General features: G+C 40.5%; 1 protein-coding gene across 8 annotated transcripts in view; it reads left to right on the plus strand.

Annotated features, from left to right (window-relative positions):
* The first annotated feature begins 13,500 nt into the window (after window positions 1-13,500).
* Window positions 13,501-16,187, plus strand: part of NUCB2 (nucleobindin 2) — a 50,186-nt gene continuing 47,499 nt past the window's right edge. For 3 of the 8 annotated variants that reach the window (XM_019805854.2, XM_011232200.3, XM_034645840.1), the window contains exons 1-2: window positions 13,514-13,647; window positions 15,114-15,217. The gene's annotated coding sequence lies outside the window, so the exon portion shown is untranslated. Of the gene's footprint in view, window positions 13,648-15,113; window positions 15,218-16,187 lie in introns of all 8 variants that reach the window. The other 5 variants (XM_011232201.3, XM_034645838.1, XM_011232199.3 and 2 more) reach the window with 5 other exon arrangements.

Consider the following 16,187-nt stretch of genomic DNA (forward strand, 5'->3'; position numbering starts at 1 on the left):
TCCTTTCTAATACCCTTTTACTAAGCCACCCCATGGTGGCCTATCATATATGCTCTTTCCTGCTGCAATGAGTTATAAACCAAACTTGTTCAACCACAGGAGTGTTCCTGGAAGTCTCTGGCTAGTGGGCATTAATAATGTTTAAGATTATGAAATACAAAATCATGTTCAACTAAATTGAATCATTAAAGTGACAAATGTTTTATTTCAATAGTAATTATATTTTGCCATATGCATGATTTGTAGTAACCTAATTAATTTCCAAGTTTTTTTCAAAAAGATTTTATTTATTTATTTGACGGAGAGAGAAAGAGAGAGAGAGAGCGCAAGCAGGAGGAGTGTCAGGCAGAGGGAGTGGGAGAGGCAGGCTCTCTGCTGAGCAAGGAGCCAACGTGGGGCTCGATTCCAGGACCCTGGGATCATGACCTGAACTGAAGGCAGATGCTTAACTGACTGAGCCACCCAGGTGCCCCAATTTCCAAGTTTTTAAAAATATGAGACTGATACTAAATTAATAAATGGACAATCATTTGAATACCTAGGTAAGTTCTAAATAATGTCGAATACTGCATCATTGGTTATTACCAAGCATAGTTTAAGGTGTACATAGTTTTTTCTTTTAAAGATTTTATTTATTTATTCAACAGAGAGAGCCAGAGAGTACAAGCAGGGGGAGCAGCAGAAGGAGAGGGAGAAGCAGGCCCCCCACCGAGCAGGGAGCCCCATGTGGGGCTCAACCCCAGGACCCCGGGATGATGACCTAAGCCGAAGGCAGACGCCCAAACATCTGAGCCACCCAGGTGCCCCCTAAGGTGTACATAGTTTTGCTTCTTATTTTTATATGCCATGGAGAAGCTATAACAAGCATGTTAATAAACATTTGCTTTTGCTACTCTAAGAAGTTGAAAAGATACATATAAGTTATATTACATGTATTCATGAGCTTTGCTAGTCTGCTAGAAAACTCCTGTACAACAGGCAGTTCTCATTTATCCATCCTCCCAGTTTTCTTCGTGCAATAGAATTTAGTTACTTTGGTTAAATGTTAGTTAATATAAGTGGTTCAGACTATTCTGGGAGCAATACTGACAGAGAAAGATAACCATGTATGTCTTTCTGTTTCTTTAAGAGAAAAGAATAGGTTGTGTTCTAAAGAAGAAATTTTCAAATTTTTTAGTCTCCAGATTCCTTTTCACTTATACTTATCATATCGGAAATCAAACCAAGAAAATTTTAAAGACTTTTTTCGTGATTAAAGTTAGCAATGATGATTCCATTGCATGTTAACATACAATAAATAACATCTTAGTATTATTATGAAATAGCTTTGACTTTTGGATCTGAAAGGGAACTAATGACCTAAATTATAGAATGTCAGTTTATTTCGGATTAAAGAGCATAGTGAAGGAGAAAACCTAAAAAGCCAATTTTATTTGCTTTGTGTCCATTTGGGCTACAGAGCAAAAGAAACAATAAAAAGAAAAGGCAACCTACGGACTCTCACAAATATTAAAATGGCTATTATTAAAAAAAAGAGAAGATAACAAGTGTTCATGAGGGTGTGGGAAAAGGGGAACCCTGGTATAATGTTGGTGAGAATGTAATGGTATAGCCATTATGGACAATAGTACGGAAGTTCCTCAAAAAATTAAAAATAGAGCTATCATATGATCCAGCAATCCCAGTTTTGGATATTTATCCAAAGGAATTGAAATCAGGATCTTGAAGAGATAACTACACTCTCATATTAACTGGAGCAGTATTTACAATTGCCAAGACACAGAAACAATAAAAAATTTTATCAATAGATGAATGGATAAAGAAAATGTGGTACATACAAACAATGGAATATTATTCAGCTTTAAACAGGAAAAGAATCCTGCCATTTGCAACAACATGGGATGGACCCGGAGGACATTACAATAAGTGAAATAAGCCAGACGTAAAAACACAAATACTGAATGATCTTACTTATATGGGGAATTTAAGATAGTCCAACTCATAGAAGCAGAGAGTAGAGTGATGGTTACCAGGGGCTGGAGAGAGGGGAAACTGGGGAGGTGATAGTCAAAGGGTCAAATTCCAGATAAATAAGTACTGGAGATCTACTATACAGCATAGTGCCTATAGCTAACAATCCTACATTATACATTTAAAATTTGCTAACAGGGGCACCTGGGTGGCTCAGTCAGTTAAGCGTCTGCCTTCAGCTTAGGTCATGATCCCAGAGTCCTGGGATTGAGCCCCACATTGGGCTCCCTGCTCAGTGGGAAGTCTGCTTCTCCCTTTCCCTCTGCCACTCTGCCAGCTTGTGCTCTCTCTCTCTCACTCTCTCTCTCAAATAAATAAAATCTTTTTAAAAAATTTGCTAACAGAGTAGATCTTACATTAAGTGGTGTTACAACACACACACTAACAACAACAGTAAAGAGAGTGGGAGGAAACTTTGGGAAGTGATACATATGCGTGGCCTTGATGGTGGTGATGATTTCACAGGTGTATACTTATCTCCAAACTCATCAAGTTGTATATGTTAAATAGGTACAGTTTTTTACATGCCAATCATTGCTCAATAAAGTAGCACAAAAAAGTAAAAAAAAAAAAAATTTGCTTATAGTTCTTTTGGTCTTTAGCCTAAGTGTATATATGCCAAAATATTGTGCTTAAAAGTTACTCGAGTTATTAATTTCCTTTATCTTTGAATTTTGACCACATTCTGGTTTGACCTAGTTCCTGATTTGAGTTATGGGCTAATTGCATAGCCACGGAAAATCCTGAACCAATCTATAGCCCAAACTGGAACCCATATCTAAGATTAAACCTGCTGACCAGTCCAAGTGTATCAGTTCAGAAATCAGTTTACAGTTCAGTCAGAATCCCAGCCCATCTCAAGACAATGTGGCACCCAGACTGATACTGACATAGATAAACAACCACGTTGTCCTCAGCTAAGAGATCAGCCCAACTCAGAACATAGTCATGTGCCAGTGCAGCTTGACACAGAAACCAAATCACTCCTGACTAAGCCAGATGAGAACCAAAGCCCGGTTTAGGATGGCCCAGAGCCCAGTATAGGCTGGCTCATTCCCAGACTCATTCCCTCGTTAATTTATTCAACACGTGTTTATTATAGGCTTACTAGGTTCCAGGCACTGTGGTAGGTATTAATGCTTATCTGGGCATGGGAGGACTCCTGAGAGGCCTGCATCACCCTAGTCACCTAAATGCACAGTCGAGCTCTTCTATTGTAGTCAACACTTCCCGACTAGTGTCATCAGATAAGTTCTCGCAGAATTTTCTCATGACATCATATACTGCTTCATCCCCTTATGGCAATTTTTTATTATGCAATAGCAAAGTCCATCATGACCTGACCCCATAACCTTTGACCTAGTAGATTTCTATATCTGCTTAGGACCATTTATTCAACAAATATTTATTAAATGTTTTTAGATTACTAAGTCCTGGGGACACAAAAATACTGCCTTTAAGTAACTCACTGTCTTTATTTCTACCAAAGGAGATTAATACATTAAAAAAAAAAGCCTACTGCAGTTCTATAACAAAGGTATAACTTCTTTAATAATGGTATCTTCAAAACTCTATGAGAGCCTAATAGAGGAGTTATTTGTTTGTGCTAGGAGATCATGGTTAGGGGAAGTGATTTCTCCACTGTTCCTTGAAGAATGACTAGAGGTTTAGTGAGAGAGAGAGACAGTCCAAGAAAAGCCGCAGTCTGAGCCGTAGGCAGTAAGGACAATAGGATGCTCCAAGGACAAAGAATTGGTGATGTCATGGAACACCTTCTTCAAAGGAATACCTTTGAAGATATAATGGTTAATACCACTTCAGGGTAGTGGGATTTGTTCTAAACCTGACCCAAGGATGTTTGACACCAAGGATATCTGACAACAAACACGTAATAAGAATTATGCCAATATTAGTGAATTTTTTGGGAAAGTATCTTATGAATTAAATTCCACTGATCCAGCTTGATTTCTTGAATAATGAATAGGTTGCAAAGCTCTCAAATACGTAATGGGGACAAAATGCTCTGAGGTGAGAGGGGCAGATCAGAGAGTATTCTTGGGATTAAAAGCGCAGGATATAAATATTCTGCTTCTATCCTTGTCACGATGAATTTTCCAAGGTCTGTATACCTTCTTATGTCATAGATTACATTTACCTCTTATGACGTATTTCCTCAACATCGACTCACCTTTTTGTTCTATGGAGTTCCCCAAACCAGTGTCACAAACGGAAATGCGCACAAGTGCTAGGGGGATGATATGAGTAAAGCTAGCTAAGTGGGGACTGGTAAACGAAGAGTATCTGCCTCATCCAAAGAAGGAAGCCGTTATTTTGCTCCAGCCAGCCACTGCCATGTAGGAATGCAGACTAAGGCTTGTCAGAACTCCAACATTTTCAAGAGAAGCCAGAAATTCTGATTTTTATTATGGAAATTCTCAACTTGGCAACTAATTGGAATAAAAAAAAGCAACCCTCTAAGCAGGCCAACAGAACATGTCTGTGGGCCTGATTCTACTCCTGGGCACAGGTTTGTGAGACTTTGTCTGAAACTTTCCTCGTTTTCTGTGATATCATACTTGAAGGAATGAAGGACTGTTCCATCTCCTTCTGACATTACTGATTTCCTAAATATGGACTCACCCTCCTCTTCTTGTGAAGTACAATTTGGCACCACCCTCTAGTGATTTCAGAGTTTGCTCACCCCTTTACACATCAATTTTTACCCCCTCCTTGTGATATCATGAACTATGCCAATAATCTCCCCCTTCATTCTTGCCTGGTCACGCCCTTTACGAAATATGAATGGCCTTACCACCTTGGAATGACAACTCATTTCTTCATACCTTTGCAGTCCTTTGCATATTTCTTTGCATCATCCCCCTGTGTCATGATGAGTAACCTCATCCCAGGACTGCAGCTTGGGATGGGGAGTGGGAAGATACAATCTGTGGCATCACAAAAGGATGAGGTTGTTTGGAAAAGTTCATGGTGTCATAAGACAATGTCTGCATTAACAGAGATTTTAAAAAGAATCATAAAAGTTGGGGAAGGATGCTTAAAAACTGTGATTTATATCTCTTTAAAGTGAATAAAAAGTATAAACTTAGTTTTCCAAGTATTTCAAGTTAACTTTTATCATAATGAAGTTTTATAGGATATCTTTACAGAGACTTTGCTCTCTGGATATACTGTCTGTTTTTTAGGGGGAGTGAGAGGTTATCTTTTTTTAACTTCATGGAATGAAAATTCAGAGATTAGGAATAAGATTTCTATAACTGCAGTCATTGCACATTTTAAGGCTTTTTGCTGGAAGGAAAAAAATTATGAATGTAGCCCACAGTATTTATTTGATACTGTTCCTTATTGCAGCATGACTGAATTTTATTCTCACTAAATTTTTATAATCCATGGAATATGTAACTCAGGATTCTTCATACCACTTTGTATGAAGTAGTTTATTCTTCCTTTTTTTTTTTTTTAAGATGGCTAAGTGGGAGTAGGATTATTATTTTAAGGCTATTATAAAACATTCTGGGTAGGGATAGACTAGTTGTTAAAGTAAGAGGCTCTTGAAATTATGGTCCTTGTAACATGAATCTAGATATTATGATTTATGGTTATTAGTATTTATCTCCTATGTGTTAGTCACTATAATATTGGTGGGCAGAAGATAAAATTTCCATTCTATTTCTAAAGAAGAAAAGAAAAAAATAAAAATCAAATCCTTTTGCCAAAACACTGAGAAAAAAAAATTCCTAACAACATAATGGCCTAACATAATTAGGTGATTTTCCTTTCATTCATTCAATAAATATGTTTTGATTGCCTACTATATGCATCAGACACTGTTTTAGCTTTGGATAAACAGTAATAAACCAAGTATTGTCTATCCTCTCATGAATCTTCTGGTCTAGCGAAAGAGACAAAGAAAAATTATTAAGGAAAGAAGTGTATATATGTGAATATCTGTATATGTAAATGAATTTGTGCATTTATGTGCATACATACACACACACCATCAGAGAGAATAACGGAAAGGAAGAGAGGGAAGCTATTTTAGATTGAGTGGTTAGAGTAGATCTTTCTGAGGCAGTGGCCCTTCAGTTCTAATAAATAAGAAAGATCTAGCCATGCAAAATTTAGGGGAAATAGTGGTCTGCTGAAGTGGGTACAGCTTGGGCAAAAGCCTTAGCTGGGAATGGTTTCTAAGAACAAAGAAACTAACATGGCTAGAGCATAGTGACTGAGAAGAAGGTAGTGAGAAACGAGGCTGAACAAAAAGACAGGAGGTATCAGGAAGATCTTTGACAGAGAATAAGAAGTTTGGATGAAAAGCCATTGTTTTCAAGTAGAGTAGTGCTAAGTTTTATTTTTTATTTTACTTTTTAAAAAAGATAGATTGATTGAGTGATTGATTGATTTTAAACAGAGAGCGCAAGAGCAGTAGGGGTGGAGGGAGAAAGAGTTCCAAGCAGACTCTGTGCTGACCGCAGAGCCCAACATGGGGCCCAACCTCATGACCTGAGCAGAAACCAAGAATCAGAGACAAGGACACTTAACCGACTGTGCCCCGAGTAGTGCTATGTTTTAAAGATCATCCCCAACTGCTGTGTGGAGAATGGATTGTAGGGGATCAGAGTGGGAGTAGGAACTAGTTTGAAGCTATTTACAGTATTCCAGTGAGAAATGATGATGACTTGGATGAGGCTGGTAGCAGGAGAAAGTGGTCATGTACCTTAGAGGTAGAGTCAACAGAACGTGTTGATGGATTAGGCAGGTAGTATGAAGGGAAACTAAGAATCAGGTATGACTCACAGGGTTTTGGCTTGAGCAACTGGCATACCTCCAGAAAGCAGATGACAAGATAGGGCTAGGTGTGCAAAAGGTTTATCAGAGGATAACACTTCTGAAAGGAAAAGAGGCAGAAGCAGAAATGTAAAGGGGGAGGTCGCCAGCGGTGACGCAAACCTGACAGTCTCTGCAGCTCAATGGGGAGCTCTTGGGCAAAGATGGTGAGTTAGTGGAGTTCTACACTGGCCTAGGCCCTTGTCCTACCACCTTGCCTATTCATTGCTGGGAGCCTCCCCAAGAAGAATATGGTCTCAGTTATACCAGAAGAAGAGTGTAACTTTGGCTCTAAAAGCTAAAGTGGACCCTGAAGCAAATAAGAGCTAGAGGCTGTCAGCTAACCACACTCCTCACGGCTGGGCAGCCAGTCCTTTCTTGAAGGGGAACATCAGCAGCCTATCCCCGTATCTCCCACAGGGAGCAACAGGTAGGAAAAGATCAAGAATTTAGTTTTATTTTATTTTATTTTTTAAGATTGTATTTATTTATTTGACAGAGAGAGAGACAGCCAGTGAGAGACAGAACACAAGCAGGGGGAGTGAGAGAGGGAGAATTTAGTTTTAAACAAGAGGGAGATGAAGTTAGTTAATTATGTCATTGATTCCTCAAATACTTATTGAGCTTCTGTAATAGGCCATTCAGATAGAAATACTATGCACAGGGGCGCCTGGGAGGCCCAGTTGGTTAAGCATTTGCCTTTGGCTGAGGTCAGGACACCAGGACCCTGGGATTGAGACCCAAGTAAGTCTCCCCCTCAGCAGGGAGTCTGCTTTTTCTCTGCCCCTCCTCCCCACTCATGCTCTCTCTTCTCTCTTTCTCAAATAAATAAATAAAATCTAAAAAAAAAAAAAAAGAAAAAAGAAAAGAAGTACTATGCACATAGTTGCAGGCAGTCTAGATTTCAAAAGAAATGTATGGGCTGGAGACACTTACTTGAGAATTAGCATATGTGTGATATTTAAGGTCATGGACTGGCTGGGATCATCCAATAAAAGACAAAATCGTTTTTAACCCTGAGAGATATTTTTTTTCTGGGGACTGCTTGGAGGCAATTTGGGTTGTCACATTGACAAGAGGGACAAGGAGGTAGGGTCCAGGGATGTAAAACATCCTGAAATATGGGAAACATGGGAAATCCTGCCCAATGAAGAAGTGTCCAACACAAACACCAATAGTGCCCTTGTTGAAAAATTGGATGTAGACAGAGAAATGGTTCCAGAATCAACCCCTGGGACATTCCAACTTTTAGAAGCTGTGTAATGGAGAAAAATGTCTCAGTCTTAGGAGACTGAAAAGGAGTATCTAGAAAGGTAGAAAGAAAACTAGGAGAGAATGGTATGGTATCAGATGCCAAGAGTGCAGAGTGTTTCAAGGAGAGAGAAATTAGCAGCAGAGAATTCTCCAAATAGTTGAATAAGATGAAGACAGAAAATTGTCCATTCACAAGTGAGCTTGATAAGAGCAATCTCAGAGGAGAGGAGGAGATAGGAACCAGACTGGCATAAGCTGAGAGTAAAAGGGAGGGGAGCAAGTAGAGAAAGGGATTTTTAAAGAAATTTGCACAAAAAATAACCAGAGGAACAAGTTATAGGGTGGAATCAAGGTAAGGATTTTATTTCTCATATTTCATTATGAAAGTTTTAAATATACAAATATTACAAATTTCATGGTAAATATCACTAAATTCTATAATAAAAACGTTACTCTATTGGTTTTATCACATCTTTTTATCTATCAATAAGGAAGGGATTTTTAAAGATGGAAAACGCTCCTAGAGCATGTTTGTATGCCCAGAGTGTGGTTCAATAGCTAGCGGAGATTAATGACACAGGGAAGACGGGATGGCCAAGTGAGAAAAATGAAGTCCTTGAGAACTGAGGGGAATGGATTCAGGTAAAGGGACTGACTTTTATTGTTACAGAAGAAAGAGGAAATAGTTACAGAATCATGTAGGTTTGTGGATCTGATAGTAGGAAAACGTGGCATATGCTACACTGTTGCCTAACTAACAGCTTAGACCCTCTTCTCTTGCTAATAGAACCCAAAATTTGGCACCACTGGCCCAGACCCAGGGAGTTAATAGTGACTGGTCTCAGCCAGTCATGACTACTGCATTCCCCTTTGCTGGACACTAACTTTCCCATCATATCTTATAGCTAAGAGAATGGCCATAGAACCTATTTCTGCTCAATGGAACTTAAGGGTTGTTTGCTAAGGGGGCTTCAGTGAAAGCTTTTCTTTTCCTGAGAAAAGGGGAGGGAACTTCTCACATAAAAGGTTCTTTTGCTGTCTTCATCCAACTCCTGTGTTTTTCTTATTTTTGCATGTGGTCAAGTTCATAATGCAGGAAGTATGATAGCCATCTTTCAACCTTCAATAAACTTGAAGATGAAAAGCCAAAGCTGAGAGAAGGCAAGAGGTGGGCAATATGATGATATTGTTTAGCAGCTGAACCAATCAATGCCAACAACTATCTCCTCCAGATTTATTTTTATCACAGAAAAATAAACTCCAATTCATTGAAGCCCTTGTGGTCAGGTTTTATGTCACTTTAGCTGAATACAGATACAGAATATGAGGGAGGTATGGTGGCTATCCCTTTTTTCTCCTGAACACCTCTTCCTACCTTGATCCTGATTACAGACTCTATTCCCATGCCACAGGAATAAATACCTGATCCAACCAGAACTTGGATTCTTTCTGCTGAAAATTTTAAACTCAATTAGGAATACCCAAAGGCAGAAGGAGATAATCTATTATCCCTTCTAGAAAGAAGGCCCAAAATCTCTTGCCCCTGTGATTGTTTCCCTGCTTAGTCTGTCTAGAGTTACTCAATTATCCTCTCAATAAATCCCCCTTTTCTTAAAGTTAGCTAGAATTGGTTTCTGTTGCTTTAAACCAATGGTTCTCAACTAGGGGGATTTTGCCTCTTAATGACTATCTGGCAAAGTCTAGAGATATTTTTCGTTGACACAACTGAGGGGAGGTATTTTTGGCATCTAGAGTGTAGATATCAGGGATGCTGGTAACATCTATAATACAGAGGACAATGCCTGACAACAAAACATATTTGACCCAAAGTGTCAATGGTGCTGCTGTTGAGAAACCCTGCTTCAAAACAAGATTTCCTTAACTTGTACAAGGTGGTTCTCAACAAAGCTGACTTAGGGTTAGGTGAAAATGAGTGGGAAGGAAGAATGGAAGGTCTAAGGAGCAAGAAGTGTGGAATGACCTTCGAAGGTATGCAAGAGAGAATATGCTAGAGAAATATTGGAGGATTGCTGGGCAGTGGTTAGGGTCTGTCTGAGGTTGGTGACCATGAATTTAGAGACATGGGCCTAGAGATCAGGTCCTGAGTGGAACTCAAGATGCTTAACTGACTGAGCCACCCAGCTGCCCTGCTAAGAGAGTAAATCTTAAAAAGTCTCATCATAATAAAAAATTTGTAACTATGTCTGGTGATGGATGTCAACTAGACTTATTGTGGTGATCATTTCACAATATATATATTTGAAAATATAATTTTGAAACATTATGTTGTATACGTGAAACTAATATAATGTTATTTGTCAATTATACTTCAGTAAAGAGAAAAAAAGAAGAAGAAACACTGATGAAGTTGATCTCGAGACAACTGGTATCCCCTAGAGCTTGTTAGAAATGCAGAATCTCAGGCCTCATTGTAGATCTGCTGAATCAGAATCTGCATTTTAACAAAATCCCCAGGTGATTTGTATGCACATTAAGGTCTGAAAAGTAAAGGGTCAGAGGATTTGATGAAGGTGAAAATTTTTGCACTGGGGATGCTGAAAAGATGCTTCTGGCAGAATTTTCTAAATCAGAGGTTAGCAAAAAAAAAAAAATTTTTTTTTTCTCTAAAGACCTATGTAGTAAATATTTTTAGCTTTGAGGGCCAGTCTCCGTTACAAGCACTCAACTCTGCCATTGTAGTACAACAGCAACCAGGGACAATTCATAAACAATTGAGTGTGACTGTTGAGTATGCCTGTGTTCCAATAAAACTATTTGCAAAAACAGGCAGTTGGTTGATTTGGTCCAATAGCCATCATTTGCTGACCTCTGATCTAGACCTTAGTAAAATGAGAAAGTCTTGGCTCCCATGTAGAGTGTACTGTTGAGTGTTCTTGTTTCTGATTACTTACTGTCTCTTGTCAGTAAATACTCCTGCCTTCCTCTCCCCTCTTCTGAAGACAATGAAGAATTTGGCCAGTTGGTGTTCTGTGGGATCCTAGAAGAAGTGAGAAGGGGGAGAACCGAAGTATTAAGAAGCCAGAGTCCCCTTGACGTCATTTTTTTCTGCCTGAAGTACGAAGGGATGTACTATGGGGCAGGCTTCTTTATTGCTTCCATGTTAGAGATGGGGAAGCTATGCCATGGAGAGAGGTTAAGTAACTTGCCAGAGGAAATTCAGTTAATAAAGGTAGAGCTGGATTTTTAATCCAGATAGGATGGGGACCCAGTTCTGACCCCAAAACCTTGTTTTTTTTCCCTTGTAAAATGCAATAATAGTATGTTCTCCAGTCCTCCTCCCCATCAGATTTTCCATCAGTGTTAACCCAAGTTTTGGGTTACCTATTAAATAAAGTAACATTTCCTTATTAGTCCTTCAGATCATAGCATGTTTCCAGGGCTCATTCTCAACATTTCTATTTTTCTCTACCACAAAACAATCTTTATTAGTATAAGAGATGATGTTGCTTGCTTTATATGAACATGACATTCTGAAATATTTTCCTCAGCAATTTCTCCTAATCTTGGATCTTGCTCTTCAATCTTTGTTTGCCCCATCTTCCTTGTCCTCTCTTTTTTGTTCATGCCAGAATATTGCTGAGAATAATGCTGACATCTCAGTCACCAAGCTAGTGTACATTATCCTTTTCCTTTCATCTTATTGTTGGACTAGCCCAATTTTCTTATTTTCCATTCTTAATCTCCACTAGATCACTATAAATAACCTGATACATTATTATCAGATCTTTCAAAGGGTCTATCCCAAATCTTAGTGCCTGGATCAGGCACTATGTGTTTGGCTCTCTGGTAGATAATGGGTAATAAAAATGTGCAAGATGTATTTACAGTTTAGTGTTTTCCATAATGTTGGGATGTGGTATTGTCTCCTGATCTGACACTAACATTGATTACTAATGATATATAACCAATACACAACAATATTTCCTGTTTTTCAAATTGAAATTCAGTGCTCCTACACCATCACCTTTTGAATATTCTTTCTTACTCCAGTGCTTTTGTTCTTCAATCTATCCATCAGAACAGAACATGATTATTTTCCTTACATTTGCCTCTGCTATTAAACCTTCATTAGAGGCAGAATCACAACATCCTAAGACTTTGATGATGATAAGGGAGATAGTTTAAGATTTTAATTTAAAGAAAACGGACAAGTGTTTCTAACTGAACCTTTAAAAGGTTTGAGGCACTGTTCTAAGCATGTTGATGAGAAGTAAGAGGAAAGTTTGCTGGTCTTGCAATCCAAAGACTTGAATTATAGTCCTAGCTCAGCCACTAAGGTAAGAATGGCTAACATTTATTAAGCACTTAGTATGTGCTAGTCACTTTTCTACTGTTATGCTGTATGGAGGAGGGTACAATCATTATCCCCATTTTACAGACAAGGAAACCGAGGCACAAAGCGCTTAAGTAACTTGGAGTTGGTATGGTAAACTGAATCCGGTTTTGCAACATAAGCAGTCTGGCTCCAAACTGGTGCAGTTAGTTACTACCCGCCTTTATTTCCTGGTAAAAAGAATCAAGCAGGATTAACATACACGCAGCAGGTTCTGTACCGGTTTTCTGCAATGTTCTACTCATTTAATCTTCACTAACAACTCTGAAGTAGGTACCATTTTTTACAAGCTAGAAGACTAAGGCTCAGAGCGGCACAATTATTTGGCACACATGCTTTGAAATCAGCCTCGAGGCTCCGAAAGCTTCTCTAACCCTCAAACCACGTATATCTTTGAGCCTCAGTTTTCCCACCTTTAAAGTGAGGGGGAGTGCCGTAATGCCTCAGTTCTCCGACGGGAGGCTATAGAGAAAAGAGGTCTGTGCGCCGAACGGTGTGACAGTAGGAGTAGTTAAGAAGCAATCAAGCTCAATGGCCGAGGGCCTGCATAACCGGGGTTGGTGAGGATGCGGTTACGAGAAAGATTCCCGCGGTGGAGGAGACTGCGGGGCGGGGGGGATGTCACCCCGAGCGAGGCCTATAGGCGAAAATGGGCCTGATAGCCTATCTCTGACCCGTCTGAGCGCTGCCGGCGCAGGCCAGCGGCCAAGGGGGAGGCGATCCCTGGGGCTTTGTCCCGATCCCGGGACAGCACTTCACCCGCCCAAATCCTGCTTCGCAGGTTTCTCCATGAGAGCTGAAGAAGGAAGGGGCGCGGCTTGCCCGCCCGCGTCGCAGAGCGCCACGTCCCTCTTGGCTTAGGCTCCCCCAGGCTCCTTCGCGTTCCTGGTCCACGCTGCCCGCCTCTCAGCCCCCGGGCGCGGCCTCGTCTCCGACCCCGCCAATCCGCAACTTCCGCCATCCTAGTCGGACCAATCAGAGGCTGTCGGGGGGGCGGGGACTGTCGCCAAGGCAGCGAAGAGGCGGGAGCGCGCGGTCAGCAGAGGTACAGAGCAAAACCGCGGGCGGGGGGCTGGAGAGACAGGTTTAAGTCCTGCGTGCGTTCAGCAGGCGGAGGGAGTCTCGAGCGCCGAGACCCGGCTTGGTAAGGCCGGGGGCCCGAGGTGGGTGCGGATCATCGCGGCGGGAGGCTGGAGCGGGTCCGGAGATAGGGCTCAGGGCTTCGCCTGCCCTACCCTGCAGTGAGAATGGCGGGGGGAACCGCACAGTCGGCGGGCGCCAGTGGAGGGGCGCTTCCAGTTGCAGCCTGAGGCGTGGGGTCCCTGTTTCCACTCCACGCGCAGCAGTGCACCCAAGCTTTCTTTGGGGTAGATGAAGGCGATAGGCTCTTGGCGGGGAGCAGGCGTGGGTGAGTGCAGGACCGAGACCCCCACAGGGTCCAGCCTCGCCTTGGCAGTTCGATGGGCGAGGGAGGTGCCCACTGAGAAGGGGGGTGTACCCACCAGTGCCCTGCTAATGCACATCACTCCCGGCGCGGTCAAGCGAAACTAGGCCGGCGAATCCAGCTCTTCTGCCTGTCTGTTAACCCCGCAACCCCTGACACTTGAAGAAAGTTCGTGTCAGCTGTGGTTATTGTTTTCCCTTAAGTGAGAAGTCACTGCTGTGAGATGAGCTCTTTCTGTTTCTGAAATAGTACTGCCACTTCCTTGTTGCACTTCCTAAATGGTAACTCAGCGAATAAATGTAGTTATTTTTGTGGTCGGTGCTGGCAAATGGTCTTGCTAGGCAATCATTTTACAATATCCAGATACATTTTTTAAAGATTTTATGTATTTGTCAGAGAGAGTGAGCACAAGCAGAGGGAGCGGCAGGCAGAGGCAGAGGGAGAGGGAGAAGCAGGCTCCCCGCTGAGCAGAGAGCCGGACATGGGGCTCCATCCCCCGACCCTGGGATCATGACCTGAACAAAAGACAGTCGCTTAAAGGACTGAGCCACCCAGGCGGCCCGCAATATCCCGATATTGTATAATATCGAGACAGACAGAAACAGAGAGAGAAGGAGAGAAAGAAAGAAGGAGGGAGAAAATGTGAACATGACCCTTGAACCATTATTCTGATTTCTGGGAGACAGAACCTCTTGAGATCCTCAGTGTCCACTAAACTCCTAAATTGGATAATGTATACTTACACAATTGAATAAGGAAGTGCTCCCATCTAAGCCTTTTATTAAGGCTATTAAATCCATGGGTGAATATGAACATCAAACCACCTACTATTATCTTGGCTAAAAAAGGGAGAAGAGGGGGGGTAAATGCAAATATTTCTGGAGTCAATTCTGTCTGAAGGAGCTTCTGGACTTTCTCTAAAGAATCGGGAAAAAAATGCGGAGACCGTTGCTTTAAAGAATTTTTTTAAAGTAGTATATGGTTAATAGATTTGGATCTAATATGCAAATATTTCTGATAGTTTTGTTTGAAGGAGATTCTGGACTTCCCCTGTAAGAATTGAAAGAATCGAGGAGAAATTTGCTTTAAAGAATTTGTTAAAAGTAGTATGACTAGAGGTATAATAGATTTGGATCCTATAACCTATAGCTTCTTTTATGATTTATTTAAGTTTTTGTTCCTTAGGGCCTTCCCTGGTGAATTCTGTTGAATAGTCAGGCAATACCCAGATTCTTGCATCTTGTCCCTCATAGAAATTACCTCAGGATTCATCTTGATTGAAGCTGAAAGTGAGTTCTTTTTTCATAAAACTTGATCAGCAAGTTCAACAAATGCCAAACAAATGTCTCAACAAATGTTCGTCAGTTAATAGGGCCCAAAATTTTTTTAAAAATGGAAATTTAGAATGAGAAATCTCAAATACTATTACTCTTGTGATTGGGGTGAACGTGGAAACTCCTGTTTCTCACCTTGTTCTCTAAACTCTCCATGATCTGCTCTAACTTTCTAGTGAAAAATTCATTTCCGCCTCCTTGTGGTTACTCGTGTTGTTCTCTTGCAGCAGTCTTAATATACCCGTGTTGCCATGGCCAAAGTCCTGGTTGTGTTCACCTTAATCTGCGGATTGGTACTTACTGTTCAACTTTTGCCAAGTTGGTCTGTGCCCTGTAAATACCAGTTAAAACGAAATGCACAAAGAAAACAATGAGGGTACTTTTCAAAACACTAGTTATTGATCACGGTTGCTAAAATGGACTATTAGTAGCATGATCAATACTGGTGTCTTTTTCTTTGGGGACATGTTGTATATCTCTATAGATATATCCAATTAATTTTGTTATTTAGAATAATGTTTAAGTTGCTTTCCACTTTCTAAGGGCCCTATTGATGACAGAGGACAATACCCTTTTAAGTATTGCGTAGCCTGAGGAATCAAGTGTTTTTAAAATGTATTGAAAGTAATCCTTGAAATGGATAATCTTTTAAGTATTGTGAGTAATTGAGTTGACTGTATTTGGTATGATAGATGATTAACTTTTTCTGAATATCTGAAGGTCTAGAAGGGGGAAATTTGTTATTTTTATGTCGGATATGTGCAATTAGTTCATAGGCCTTAACAACAGGCTCCTAACAATTTCAAATAATTTATTTAAGGAAAAAATCTCAATCATGTATTGATTTTCAATCCAAAGCTTAAAAAAAAAAAACATGAAATGGTGGAAATTATTCTTGATTAGAATTTGATGGCCAGATTCCAAT

This window comes from Ailuropoda melanoleuca, chromosome 16 (assembly GCF_002007445.2).
Source record: "Ailuropoda melanoleuca isolate Jingjing chromosome 16, ASM200744v2, whole genome shotgun sequence".
Taxonomy (NCBI): domain Eukaryota; kingdom Metazoa; phylum Chordata; class Mammalia; order Carnivora; family Ursidae; genus Ailuropoda; species Ailuropoda melanoleuca.